A 15217-nucleotide genomic window follows, 5' to 3' on the forward strand; every position below is an offset into this window, starting at 1 on the left:
AATACCGCCTATATCAAAACCCCAGTTTGCCTGCAAGGACTACATCACCTTGCCGTTAAATTATCCCAAATGGCACAGTTTTCAGTGATGCGTTTGTTATCTGTTCTACCACCCCAACCTTCTGAAATGAGGGATATGACTCCTTGTGGGCAAATTCCAATGAAATACTTTGAAGTATCCCGGCCCTTGCAGTTGGACCACGTCTCCCTCTTTGCCTGAAGAAATGATGGCTTTTCAATTCTTATTTCAAAACAGTCTATTATGACTGCCAGCTTTGGCCCAAAAGATTCTAAGAATGACTGTGGCATCGTCTTTTGAATCTCCTGCCTCTAAGGCCACCTAATTTGCGATTTCAAATGCCAAAAAGCTACGTGCAGCCATTGGCCCAAAATTCTGCTCACTGACGAATCTGAAACAGAGAAGCAGTACACAAGGTCTTGCACAGGGAAATTTCACTTAAGCCACATGATGAGCACAATAAATTCCTCGAATTTTCCAAGGCCATATTGTGAAGTGTGCTTTACATAAGATTGAACAAGCTCTGAAACAGCAAACAGCACGGTAAAGCTACTCGATCCCGCATAAAACGTAACCTTAGCGAGGTCACCACGAAATGATAATTCTGACATTTATAACTTGTTTTTTTCTGCCGTTGTTTCGTGCAGCACTGCAGCAAGTCGCTTGTTGTCATCCTCAATAACTTTGATGTCTATTACAGTCATATCAGTCTGTACTGCTACGACTACAACACGACAAGTAAAATCATTATTAGCTCTACAGGTTACAGAACTTGTAATATATCGCTTATGGGGAAGTTGCATTTTGTGTATCAAACAGGCCTGCTCTCGACTTCGGGTGCACGTTGCAGCTTTCGTGCGCCACATCATCTGCAGGCGTCAGCTCTACGGTGCATTCTTCCTCCGATGGCTAGCAAGCCGCTGCATCGGTGATAGCTTTAGCGGCTGCTTTCTTCTGCCGCGCCTTAGTCCGTTCAAAACAGGCGGACTTGCGAGTTGCTGACTTTTCGCCGTGCCAGTAGCCCAGGTGCTTCAACGACGCCCAGTCCGGGTTCGCGTCGTTCATCAGACCACAAGGTCTTCCTGGCAAATTTTAAGGTGTTACCGTGCACGCAATGTTACACACATTGACTCATTTTGCTATGATCACCGTCACAGCAAACACATAGGCCACGACGAGGATCGTTCCAGAGTTCATTACCAGCTGCATCAGCCGTGGTAAACATCTCGGACAACGACCATACTTAGGCTTATGTCAACCCATAAAGTTAATAGTTTATTTACCTGTGTTGAAGTGCCGACCGCATACGCGAACGTTGTCCAGGTTTTTCAAGTCTTGCCGGTTTGTCAGTGCGAGCCAAAGACTTCGGCGCTTCTCGTAAAGGACCTTCGTGCGCTTTCACTGCCAGCTAATCAGTCTCGGCAAACAGTGAACTCAGACGCATAGATCTGTGTTTATTTTCTGCGAAGAAGACTTGCTTCTGCTTGGCAGCCGAATTTGGCACACATCGGCATGATGACACCGCGCTGAAACAGAAATACGGACGGTAGCACGCACGTCTAGACCAACCACATCCCTTGGAGATTTGCACTCTCCCCGCGGTTCCACTCAGTACCTGAACATGTCGGCAGATATCCCAGAAGCCCTCGTATGTGACGTCAATGAAAACTATGTATGCCCATTTTAAGATTGTGTGTAATATCAATTTAATTAATTGTGTTTAGTAGCCATTTCATGCTTACATCTACCCTAGTTTTCGGGAAAGCCAACATTTCCTTTATTGCAATTGTGCGCAACTGTTGCTTATATAGGTTCAGTATTAAATAAAACAAGTTGTTATCCTTAGAAACAACGGGACGGCTACAAAGAGATCATTGTTAGTTTGTTGTGCTTTTCGGATTTTATATTTGCAACCTATCGTGAGGAGCCTCATGTGCATGCTCGCATGACCAAATGCTGTTACCGCGCAGCTCAGCACGGGCGGAATGCTCAGCGAAGCACAGAGGTCACGCCGGAGTGATAGGTGGCAGTTACATCTTCATTGAAACTCATGGCGGGACCTCAGGGTCCATATTGGGGTCGACTCCTTCGGCCCAAGTGACGATTTTCAGTTGTTCTCTGAGGTCGGCGGCAGTCCTAAGGTCTCCCAGATAGGTGTAGATTGGGCTGGCAACAGCGTTTTGGGGGGAGGTGAACCCCTACATACCAAGAGGATGTGGTCTTGTTTTGCCAGTTCGTTCAGGTTACAATTTTGACATATCGGACTAAATTCCTCATTGGTGATTATCGCCAGTCTATGTGGGCTGAGAAAAAAATCTGTCTGAAGCAGGCGAAAGATGATAGCCTGCGCTCTGGTAAAGTCCTGGCCAAGAGCCGAATAACTGCGCCTCGTTTCTTTATACAACTTCGCGATTTTGTCATATGTGGTCACCGCCGCACCCGGAGAATCCGAGTTGGAGTGGCGCACTTCCCGGTTTGTTACCCCTCGCGCGCTGCGGTGCGCCTCCTCGTTCGCAGGATTTGTGGAGCTGACGGGGACCCCTACTAAATTGATAAGTCTGTCCGCTTGATAGAAAGTGGGGTAATAATTTTTAAGGACTTGCTGCATAGTTTTGTTATTATGCCTGTACTGTAATTTAAGATCGGCCTTTTTGACTAGCTCATGATTGTATGAACGAGGTCATTCGGGATGGCTGGAGCGATCGCAGTCTCATACGCCTCAAGGGCGGAGAAGGCCTCCACCATGGCCGAGTATAAAATGCGGCCGCGCTCGCTCACTAGGCTCACAATGTATTTTCCGTCACTAGGTAACAGAGTGGTCGTCCGTATACTACCCCCCCCCCTCCCCTCCAACTGCTTTGCTCTGGCCGTACGACAACTATCGTGTCGGAATTGGTTTGGTTTAATTTGGTTTGGTTTGGCTTGGTTAAGGAATTGGTTTAATGATTAGTTGTCGTCTCGCTACTTGCGGCAAGGGGGTTTGTCCCACCGTGGCAATTGCGGAATTTAGGTCCAGCTTGTCCAGAATCTACCAGGCGGCCAGTGTACCGGACAAACGCAAATTCTGCCCAGTTTTGTGCGCCTGGATCAGTTATTCTATAGTGTTACGTATTCCTAATCTCAATACTTTGAATTTGTATACTTGGGTAGCACCAATGCTGTTCTCTACGCTACGCGAATTAAGGCGTTTTGTCATTATTTGCTCGCCCTGGGTAGCAGTAAGGGAGATGGTACACTAGGCGGCTGAATAGAAAAGCCTGAATCAGTCGAAATAGGTCGCCCTCCTTCATGCCGGTGTATCTTGACGATCTTGGTTTTAATAAAACGCACATTCGTCGGATCAGTGGATTATAGCCCGGCTATACCTGTTCTTTGTGGGAATTGTCGTGTATGCGCATGCCCAGCACCCGGGGGGTCAGCGCAGGCGGAACTGGGCCAGGTTGCATTCAAACCACTATTTGGAGGCCTGCAGTTGGCTGTCTGTGTTGTCTGTACTGTTTCTAATTATTATTAGCTCAGATATATGGGCAGAACATGTCAGCCCGTTTAGTTTATCTTAGTCTTGGACAGTCTCCGCAGTCGTTCGCAGTGCCTCTGAAATTTCTCAATCTGAGCCAGTGTTTGTCCAGATGTTATGTCGTCTGCATATATTGAATGGCTAACGTGGGGTATGGCATCTAGGAGTGGCGGCAAGTTTCTCAGGGTAATGTTAAAAAGGAAAGCTGAGACAACTGTTACTTGCGGGGTTCCTCGTTTTCCTAATGTGAAGCGTTCGTTCTTCAGTTCGCCCAGATAAATTACTGCTGCTCTCTCCCTGAGGAAGCTTGAGATATATGCAAAACTGTGTTTCCTCACACTCATCTGGTTCGGATTAGTTGTGAATGAACGATGCGTAACACCCTCAAAGGCCTTGCTTATGTCTAACGCTAGTATGGTCCGTGTGGCTCCAAGAGGACCTGGCTGCAGGATGTCTAGTTGCAAATAATTTCATTTCATTTCAATTTTATTTTTCAAAAAAACTAGACTTTTCTGGTAGGGATACCTGGGCAAAAAGCTGTTCTTTTTGACATCTTGACTGGGTCCGGGCATCGTGGAAACTTTAAGCTGTGGTGACATTCAGGAGATGAAAGAGATTAGTGATAAAAACATAGCCATTATAAAGACATACATGTGACATGCGCATATACTTCCACATATACCTACATATATACTAACACACACATATATTGTAAATACACAACTAATTTGATTAGAGTTTAAGAGCTCACAGATATGCCAACAGTAAAAATTTATAACATATCTATTTCCAACAATAATATAGGCTCGTAGTTTAGTCGGGATTGAAAATAGAACCACTTGTGCAGTGTGCATTGCATTCCGATAGTCAACAGCATTATGAAGCTACATGTTTCGGAAATATTTTTTAAGCTGTTTCAAAGTAAAGCCCATCGTATGCTTGTACCTGTTTAAGATACTAGGTAAATTATGTTCACGGGTTTGCAACTTGTAGTTCGTGCGTAAACGCGATGTAAAGCACAAATCCGTGTTTCGCGTGCATATGATACTGAGTGCGGGTTTTAATGATAATGTGTGTGCAAGGAAATTACATAACTACAGGATATAATTGCCGTATTATGTCCTGTGTGGAAAGATTGGACCTAACACCCATCATCGTGTAAGGAAATATTCTCTCCGTCTTAGTGTAGTTGTTGAGCCTTCTGAGTATAACATGCTGCATGACTTTTCCTAAGCAAGAGGTCAAGGAAATCGGTCTTAAGATTGCTAAGTCTAGCTTTTTGTACAGTTTGGGCGAAAAAATTACTTTGTATGCTTCCAGTTGGTAGAATGGTGCCAGCTGTCCAATGAGTGTTGATGAACTTTGTAATTTCAATGATTAAATTGTCATCTAGGTTTCTGAGCATCTTATTTGTGACCCCATCTTCACCAGCCGCAGCTGTGGTCCTTATGCTATTAACAACAGCTCGAACTTCAGCCCCCCCACTATCTTTGTCGGGGGCTTCGTTTTCTTGCCCTGCGTAGGGATATGAGACTAGGAAGACTCTGTCGACATTGAAGTAGTGATTTTTTAACTCTTTACTGAGACTGTCAGCCTGCCTAGGGAAAGAGTGAACATTTCTTCGCATGTGTTTCCGCGATGTAGACTTGGTTTGATTAGGGTCATTTAAGTGCCTAAGCAGGAACCCTGTGTTTTTATTGCGCACATATCCGTTCATTCGATCGCAAAGGTGAGGCGAGTGTTCCTGACTTAGGAAATCGGAGTGCTGTTCCATTTTTCTTTCCAATTGTACGAGCTTTATGCGAAGGCTTCTGTTATGCATTTGTGACCACCATCGGTTTTGTATGCTGTTCTGTGCGCCCAATAAGTGAATTAGTCTTGAGTCCCTAGTGGGGCCGTCATCTTCTATTTCTGTCTATATGGTTGCTTTTTTGGCGTCTTGGAGTATGAAATCAACCCATTCTTCGAGCTCTTCGAGGTTAGTGATGGGTGTGGCAGTTCGATGATCGCGAGCGTAACGAAAAGCCCCCCCGCCCCCCCAGCTGGTATGCAGGAGAGTAAGTTTACATTTTCTTTAGCCCTTTAAAATGCCGTGATACCTATAATGTACTGATCACTTCCCATGTTCCTTTTAGCATTATGTCATGCGGTTTTTGCGATGTTTTTGACGAAGGGTATATCGAAGGACGTATTTCGACTCACACGGTTGCCAATGCGCGCGGGGCGCTTCGTGTTGTTTATAAGGGTGAAAACATAGGCTTGTGCTGTTTCCCAGAATCTCTGTCTTTATTTTCACCCTTTGGGTAGCCCCAAGCTGAATGCCGGCTGTTAAAATCGCCCAGCACAACGAGTGGGGTTTTATTGCCGTGTTTATGGGCTTTGATAATCGATTTGGAGGCTGATGAATGTTTGGGGGGCTATACAAATTTAGAACGAAAAGAAATTGATTGGTCCGTCAATTCGGTAGAATTTTAATAAAGATATGCGCCACCTACTAACATTGGAAGTCTATTTGAATGGCTGTCAGATTTTTATGCACCATAAACGCCGTGGCTGGTGAGCGGCTGCATCTAATTTCCGTGTAGGCTGCACAGCCTGTTAACTTGGCTGTAATACCAATCCCTTGGAGTGTCAAAACGTTGGGGTTTTCTTGCGCATCTTGAATTGTGAATTCTAGGGCTCAGTGGTTTTGTCTGGATCCTCTGCAGTTCCATTGCCATATAATTAGTGCGCTCTGGCCATCATGAACGTTTATGAGGACATAGCCGCACCGAGCCTACGCTGTGCGATCTGATTGGTCGCCCTGCTGGGTGTCGAGCATCTGCCTTCGACGTTGGATCTTCAGATGAATCATTGTCTGCCGACAGGTGTGAGGGGATTTGCGGACGGCACGGTTTTACGTGCCAAAACCACTTTGTGATTACAAGTAACGCCGTAGTGGGGGACTCCGGGAATTTTGATAACATGGGGTTAATAAATGTGCACTTCAATGTAAGTACATGGGTGTTTTCGCATTCCTCCCCAATCGAAATGTGGCCGCGGTGGCCGGTATTGTAACCCGCGACCTCGTGCTTAGCAGCCCAACACCATAGCCACTAAGTGACTGCGGCGGGTAGAGGCGGTTATGTTTACCGCTGCTCCAGGCTACGTGATTGGCAGGTTTGTGTTGCTGGGAGTTCTTGCCTCTGGAGGAGGACTTGCCCCTCTCTCTCTCTCTCTTATGCAGGGGATAGAATGATTCGTTGTAGTCTCGGAAGACACCTTGGGTTTTCCCTCTTGAGCAGGAACGCCTGGTCTCTCCCGTGGTCTTGGTATCACTTTTGGACGTTGTTCTCTTGGTCTATTTTGGTTCTGTGAAGCGTTCGGCGTTCCCCTGGACAAACGACGCAGAGTGAGATGCCCGTCGGTTTCTCTCCTTCCGGTAGAAGTGAGTGTTATGCGGGCGTTCGGTATCTGGGGATTGCTGGTCGGGCTTGTGGACATACGTCGGAGCGGTGGCCTAATTTCCGACAATTGAAGCAAGCTTCCGGCCTCTCCCTGGGGTACACGGCTAGTGTGAAACACCGACACCGATAGAGGTCGGTAAGTCTCTGCCACCGGAGGTGATCAAAAAGGGTTTTGAATTCCCTAGTCTTCTTTCGTGCACAATACGTAATTGCGGGTTCATTTTCGATATTTTATCGGGAATGGCTTGATCCGTTTTATTAGTATTGACTCTATATACCAGTCCCCGTATGGAGTCGTCTGTAGCCGGAACGTACGCCGATACCGGCATGACGATGTTATGCTTTTTGCAGCGTAAAAATTCAGCAGTCCGGTAGGCGTCCACCGTCGTTCTAACAGGTGTACTCATGGTGATGGTGTTTTAGAGCGAAGCTGTATACCTCTACCATCCAAGGAAATTTTCGTGTCGTTGGCATGGTAAGCAAACACTACCCATACGTGGACTAATCATCGAAGATAGTGCAATGCCGGGCCGATGCGTGGTGGAGGTGAAGCAGGTGTTGAGCACTCCGGATACGTGGGCCGATCCCGAAGTTGTGCAATACCGGCCCGAACCGCGGTGGAGGTGAAGGAGGCGTTAAGCACTCCACATACGTGGGCCGATCCTGAAGATAGCGCATTGCCGGGCGGACCCGCGGCGGAGCCGGCATTGCACTATCTTCGGGTTCTGTTGGATTGCACTATCTTCGAAGCTGTGTATGGGGGCCATACACAGCTTCACAGCCATACACATGCACAGCTTCGCTGGTCATCCTTCATCACAGAATGGAAGAGCACTGAGTTTTTTGTGACCGGATGCACGCACACATAGTCCGCTTGCTCGGCTTGAGCCTGGTTGACTTTCGCTGTCACGTAGATCGCTCCCAAGAGTGCGATAAGTCGTATGTTGTTCAGATGCACGGCACACTTGCGCCGCAACACAATTTTATTAACCTCGTCGGCCAGTCGCGACATAGGCTACCCTCGCGGAAGCTGCGGCGGGTGTGTTTTGAATGGAGCCGAAGTCCCGGCGAGTCCTAGGTCCCCGGTCAGCTCGGTTGGGTCGGTTTTCTTGCGACCGAAGCGCTTTTGGAGATCTAGCGTGTCGGCCGGGATCTTCGGGTGCTGCCACACACCGTCGCGCAGCTCCATAGAGCAGATTTCTTCGCCTTCGACGGCATATACCACCATTACTTCCTACGAGACGCTGGCTGCGTCTAGCGGGAGAGCAACGACGTCAGCGTTGTGGCGGGAAGCCCCGTTTTGAATTAGCTGCGAGATGGCGCTCCGCCCAAAGAAAATGGCAAAAAAGGACCAAATTTCTGGTGCAGCATCCTCAAAGTAGTGCGTGTGGGTGTCTGAATACACAAGGAAGGTCCTTGGCGAAACTGATGTGGCTGCGCGAGCGGGTTACGGAAATAAAACTGAAAACGTGCCGAGCATGGGAGATGCGTTCGCTTCCTGCGAGGGCTCAACCGGGATCCCCCGCCGAGTGATAACTTCGCTTGACCACACTTCTTGAGTAGCTTCCACAGTATTCACTATTATGTATGAAACAGAGTATATGTGGCCGGTATTTCATGTGGAAATAGTTTTTCACGTAGAAACAGCGAGGACACATACCCGTGTACTCCGGTACACTTCGGAAAGTTTTCACACGGAAGTGTCGGAAAGCGTCTAAAGAAAGAAGGTTTTGTGCAGCATGCACTGATTAGAAAGAAGGTGGTGAAAGAGTGCCCCTATGTCAAAGCATAGGGCCAGTCAAATTAAACAAGTCGACATTGTTGCCCGTTGGGCTTTAGGAGAACGAGTCATTCGTGTCATGTCGGACACGCGCCAACATATGCTTCATGGGTGTTTAGAGAAGCAATCACGTCGACGGCGTAAGTTTTCAGCGTTATACCGGACCACTGGACGAAAACAAAAATGACAAGTGACATTAAGCGACCAACCTTATACTCAACTTGGGCATGCAACAATGCCTAAGCCATCAGCAAAAAAGAGTCTAGCAGCACAGCTCTGCACAGTTTTCTGCGGCTACTACTACTTCTACTACTACTCCTACTACTACTACTACTACTACTACTACTACTACTACTACCACTACTATGTGGGGATGCTCAACTCACGCGTCCGCTTATGTCGGTTTCGCCGCATAGTTCTCGCCTCTCCTGTAATCTGGCTTCGTCCCACAACAGTCAGTGTGGTTCCAACATATTACGAGAGATGGCGCGAGCGTTGCGGTGCTAAAGCTGCCAAAGGGCGGGGTTAGTCGGGCGCGACAGGAACTAGGGCCTTGATCTTTTGCTCGGGAAAGGGTAGGGGCGCGCACGTTGCGCGCGTCAGTTGATCTATGCTTCTGGGATACCGTCTCGCGAGGCCTAGCAGCAGGAAATTGGAATGGGTGAACAAAATCGTTCGAACGCGCCGCCGTTCGCGTTACCGTAGACGCGAACGACCAGCCATTGGTGTCCCGCATGGTGCGAGCATACTCGCTCGATATCCGACCGCACTGATTCAAGCTACCTAGATTTGTCGCGCGCCTATCGGCAGGTTCTGGGGATAGCTAATTCGGCTTGCAGGCATTAGTGTATGAAAGTTGAAATAAATGGCTTTTTGACTGTTTGAACTACTGTGCTGTCGTTACTTTGTCCGAAAAAAATTCAGTGCCCTTCCAATCTGTAAAGAAGGATGACCAGGGAAGCTGCGTATATAGGCCTCGTACTGACGAACTGCTCCTCCGCCGCGAGTCGGCCCGGCACTGCACTATTTAGGGATAAGCCCACATATGGTGAGGGCTTAACGCGTGCTTCACCTCCGCCGTGGGTCGCGCCGGTATTGCACTATCTTCGGGATAGTGCCCACGTATGGGGAGTGCTTAACGCCTGCTTCACCTCCACCGCGGGTCGGCCCGGCATTGCACAACCTCCGCGATGGGACCCCGTGTGGGGACTTTATTGCTTACCACGCCAACGACACGAAAAATTCCCTGGACGGTAGAGGCATACAGCTTCGCTGTAAAAGCTCGTTTGAGACACCCACATATGACAAAAACACCACACAACAAAAGTGGAATCAAGCACCGTGAGGCTATGAATGACTATCGCAAGGTTCTTGCATAAATATATACCTTGTGGTGCAAGCAGCAGCCAAGACTCCACTTACGACCACTGGATGTAGGTCTAAGTTGCGAAGAAGAGAACTGGTGAGGAAAAGAGAAGTTCCAAATTTGATGGGTGGGAATTTCTAAGCGGCACCATTGGTGCACAATTTCTTGGTCAAGAAATCCTTACGCTAAGCTAAGGGCGCCGCGGTAGTGGCAGCGCACTTACTACCTCGTATGACCGCGAGAAGAAAGCAAAGCTCAGGTTAAATGGCAACGAAAGAAAAAGCAAGGTGAAATGATAGACATCATGTAAGCGTAGTTGAGGGGATATTCTCACGGCAAATTGGTACACACCCCCTTTTTGGCAGCTTTTTTCCCGGGCGTCTGCTAATGTGCCAACGTGCCCAACCGCGCTTGCCTGTTGATCACTTCCCCACAGAGAATGAAATTCAACAAAAGGAGATACTCGGCGAAAGCTAGCAACAGGAAATATGTCAGACTAGTATTAATTTTGACCGTGTACTGCCGCGAGCATCGCCAGACAAAATAATCTAAAATGAAGCTAATAGATATTGTTTTATTTAGGCGGTATCTTCCCGGGCTTGCTCGATGGTTCAAGGTTGTTTCTGAAGATCTGAGCTAGTCAGTGCGGCTCTCCACCGCGCCTCTGGTTGGTTCGGGGGAGGGGGAGGCTGCAATTCTTCTCTGAACAATTTTTTCAATCCCAGAGTGTATGCTCTAGGATGATTCTTGTATTATCACGTTATTTACATTTCACATCTCGGTGTAATTTCGGAAACGGACCGTTATGATGTAACGGCTTTGTATATGTTCTGGTTTGAAGGCACCTCCAGTCAACCGCCTGATACGTGTCCGATTTGTGGCTCAGAGATGGACAGATACACTTCCCCTTCATATAGGTTTGGGTAATGTGACTCAATGAGAAAAAGCTATCCATATGCTTCCGTTCCAACTCCTCTACCAGAGACCCCTCACCCCTAACTGGCGTTGTTAATGAGCCCTTACGCAACACGATGGAAAGCCTCGTTAAGGTTGGAGGTGGCGGTGGATTCGCACTCTGTGCGGGTTGGGAACCATATGATTTCCTTGTGAAATCCCTCAGATGATATAAACTTCGCTTTGCTGTTTAGAATTCTCGCAGCTTCAACTGATACACGCCCTGACCAAACAAAACACACGTTTCAGTAGACGGCCCGCCCACAGACATAATATAAAACAACATATGCAAAACCTTTTCACATAAGCATTCTCCATTCCATGCTGCGCCATGTATTCATATCCTGCATCTATCAGAGAAGACAACATTGCACCACGTGATCATTTAGAGAGCACTTGATTTACTAATTTTCCTGCCTGTAGGGCATTCAGAGCCTGTGTCACGGAGAGTGAACAAACATAGAGCGAGGTTTCTTCGCGTAGCGCTCCCCATATGGTCTCGATAAATAGATGTGTCTTATGACACAGCCCGGTGTATGCCGCAGAGTGAACTTGCACAATAAAAGAAATCTTAACTCACACTTTTCATTTATACATGCCGTGCGCTAGGTCCCGTAAAATTGGAAGGGAAGTTCATGACAAAATTTGAACAAACGCGCAAGGAAATAATAAACTCGGACAAAATCACCGTGTTCAAGTGAGCCTCCTCATTCCGCAAGTATAACAACTGCCTTGCACAGGCCAGCTATTTCTTGCGCCAAAATCACTCGTTGGTAAGGGTCACGAAGGACGAACCGATTGGTTGTAAAATAAAACAATCAAGATTTGTTGTTTCAGTATAGAAAAAAATATTCCAAACAGAACACTTACTTATATGGCAGAATTGTGATTGAATTTTTTCTAAAATATATTTACACAATTTTTCTAGTTTCAGTGTTTGTTCCCCCCTCACCTAGTTGCTCTTCAATCGTGCACCACTAGCTTATATTTCTGGCGATAAGTTTTGGCACGCTTCTCATTCCATGCTTCGCGTCCTATTTAGATGGGACTTGTCCATGATCGAGACGTGTGTGGCTATGCCTCGCCTGTCGCTACGTGAAGACAGAAATGTGATCACGCATGCGAACGGTAAAACAGAAATAAGAGCACGTGGCATTGTACCCCCCTCCTCCTTCCTTTGAGAAAAGGTATCGTCCCGATGGTGGAAATAAAGGGGAGCGAAACAAGAAATTTGTAAGCCTACAATAAAACAAAAATGTCCGTTATTCTGCTAAGGTTCAGAAAAGTTCTTGAGGCGCAACGACGTGGGCTACTTCAGGTCGCGCGTAATGTCATTGCGGCTGTGTAACTCTATAGGGTACAACCTCGTAGACAAGCGGTCCATGTCGTCGAGTTAGCTTGTATGGCCCTAAGTAACGGCACAGAAGCTTCTCACTAAGCCCGCGGCGACGAATCGGTATCCACATCATAACGTGGTCAACTGGGTGAGCGAATTTTGTCTCGTTGTCGTATGTTGCAGAGTCGGGAGTCGGCGTGCTGCTGCTCTTTATTACGTATACGGACGACTGGAAGTCTTCCTCGGCGCGTTGAAGGAAGCCGACAACGTCTGCATGGATGTGGTCGTCCTCAACGTGAAGCAACACTGCATCGAGCATGGAGGGGACTTGGCGGCCGAAGACAAGCTCCAACGACGTCATCAGCGTTGTCTTCTGGGTTGCGGTTTTCTACGCGAACGTCACATATGGAAGGACTTCGTGTCATGTCTTGTGTCCGAATTCAACGTACTTGGTGAGCATGTAGGCGAGGGTTTTGTTTAAACGCTCTGTGAGGCCGTTCGTCTGGGGATGGTATGCTGTGGTGCGCCTAAGGGTCGTGTGGCTCAAGCGTTGAATATACTACGTGAGTTCTGCTGTGAAGGCCGCACCTTGGTCGATGACACCCAGGCAGCACAAAAGGACTACGTATTTTTTTTCACCGTTGATCCGAGAGAATAAAAACGTGTAAAATGTGACCCAGGATGCAAGCTTATACTGTAAAAAACGTCTTATATCTAGGTTAATGTCCATTTTGAATCGATTTCACACACGGTCTAAATCCGGCTTTACAAACCTCGCAAGATACCCCGTCAAGAAAAGGAGTCTCCTAATGCCTAGAGAATGTCGCCGAAAGCGCTGTCGAAATTCGTTTGAAGACGGTTTCAAACCGTTGTGAAGAATCTTGTCTGGTGTTTTGCTGTTGTTTTGCAGATTAGCTTCCCATTTTGCGTACAGTGACAGCAGAAAAAAATCTATTCTTAAAACTAAATTGCTTCAAAATGAAATCTGGCGCGTCACGTAAGACAATGAATGGCTCATACCCCTGTAAACGCTGCTACCCCCTTAAACGACGGAAAACTTAAAATCTACGCTGGAATGATGAGCGGTAACGCAGCCAGCCGTGAAAGAAGACGAGTAGTTAATGTATGGTCAAGAATGTTATTAGTGCCGTGAGTTATTCGCGTTACGTCTGTTGTCATCGGGTAGAGGTTAAATTTAGGCACATATCTAAGATTCGTTAGCTCCTGTGCTGCTCATAACTGTGCTAGAATAATTTGACCAGTTGACATATGGGTAATTGAAGTCAGCAAAAAGCAAGACTCTAGCATTCGGGATTTTTTTTTATTAAATGGATGTATGTGCTATTGTGCTATAGTCACGATTGCTGGTTGGAGGATGATAGCAGGCACCGATAACAAGTTCCTGCGGTTTAGCACGAGAAATGAGCGAAGAATTTCTAGGTTAGTGGACTCATGAGCGGTGAAGAACATTAGCTGTTTCTTTACTGCGATAAGAACGCCACCGCAACCGAGTGCCTGCTTATCTTTACGGAAAACATCAAAGTTCAGCGGTTCTCTCAGAACTAAGCTGTATGTGATATCATTTGTAAACCATGTCTCAGTTACTAAAGTAGGTCACTGCCAGAGGAAGATACAAGATCTGATATTCGTGCCCTTTTCGGAAGAAAGCTTGTTAGGTTACTAAAAATAACAGAGATTGAAAAAGGCGCTCGGATGGGAGGCAAAGTACGCCGAGATGATGGCTTATGACAGCACGGCAGCTTAAATTCTCTGAGATTTCACTGTTTCATCCAATATTTATTTATTTATTTCACAATATATCGCGCTTGAGACCTATGAATTATGTTTTGAAGCGAAGAGAAAAAGGAACTGATAGCTTTCTTTCATAGGCGAGCAGATGTATTTGCGTGCTTTGTACTTGTTTAGAAAAATCCTCACCCATGCTGAAAGAAGTGCTTTTCAAGGTTACCGCCATACGACAAGATGGCTTAGTTTGCTTTAAAATAGGAAAGTTGGACAATGATTGGGCGGTTACGACTACCAGCGTATCAACAGAAGCTAAACGCTCGCTAGATTTCTTTTGGATTTAGGGAGAAATTCAAGTTGTGAGAACGCAGCCGAATGGCCAGTTGTTTTGACTGAGAAGCTTATTCAGAATTGTTAGTATCGCTAATCCCTTAAAGATGAAGATATTGCGTCGAGAGCCGTTATCGGCATCATCAACGTGAGATTCGAGTTTATAAACCCGACGGACCGTTTCAGCCGTGTCGGTTTCCGCGGTTCCGACCTACTGCCTCAAGGGCTCGATTTTCTGGCAGTTTGTTTCAACGGTAGTTAAACATTCACCGAGCTCGTCCAGTGTGTTATTGGCTGCTAGGAGCTGATTTTTCAGATTTTGGACTACGGAGAGACGTTTGGACTGTGCACCACATAATTTATTTAGTTCTGCTAGAACTGCCGTGGTTTCACGACCGCGATTCAGCTCGATATAGCCTGATTGCAGCAGCAGGAAGCGCGCAACAGGAAAGGACTCACAAGCCTTATAAAACAAACACTGAGGCCTCCACAGTTGTACCAACTGTGGAGTAATATAGTAAAACAGTAATATAGTAAGACAGCAATTTTAGCAAATAAACTGCGTGACGGACCAACTTGCATGGCGAAGAGCAGTGGTTTAGTGGACATTGTAGTGGTACAGCCACCGAGCCCACGAAACGATTCGCACGGATATCGTGACTTCTGAATGCCAGGAAAGCGACTGTAGATGCTTCTGGTGCTTGACAGGCTAGACCGAGGACGA

The 15217-nt window shown here is 46.9% G+C and overlaps 1 protein-coding gene across 2 annotated transcripts in view; it reads left to right on the forward strand.

Annotated features, from left to right (window-relative positions):
- The window catches only part of LOC129384356 (uncharacterized), a 121823-nt gene that overhangs the window by 31476 nt on the left and 75130 nt on the right, over window positions 1–15217 (forward strand). The window lies entirely within an intron of this gene.

Source organism: Dermacentor andersoni, chromosome 8 (genome assembly GCF_023375885.2).
Source record: "Dermacentor andersoni chromosome 8, qqDerAnde1_hic_scaffold, whole genome shotgun sequence".
Classification (NCBI taxonomy): Eukaryota; Metazoa; Arthropoda; class Arachnida; order Ixodida; family Ixodidae; genus Dermacentor; species Dermacentor andersoni.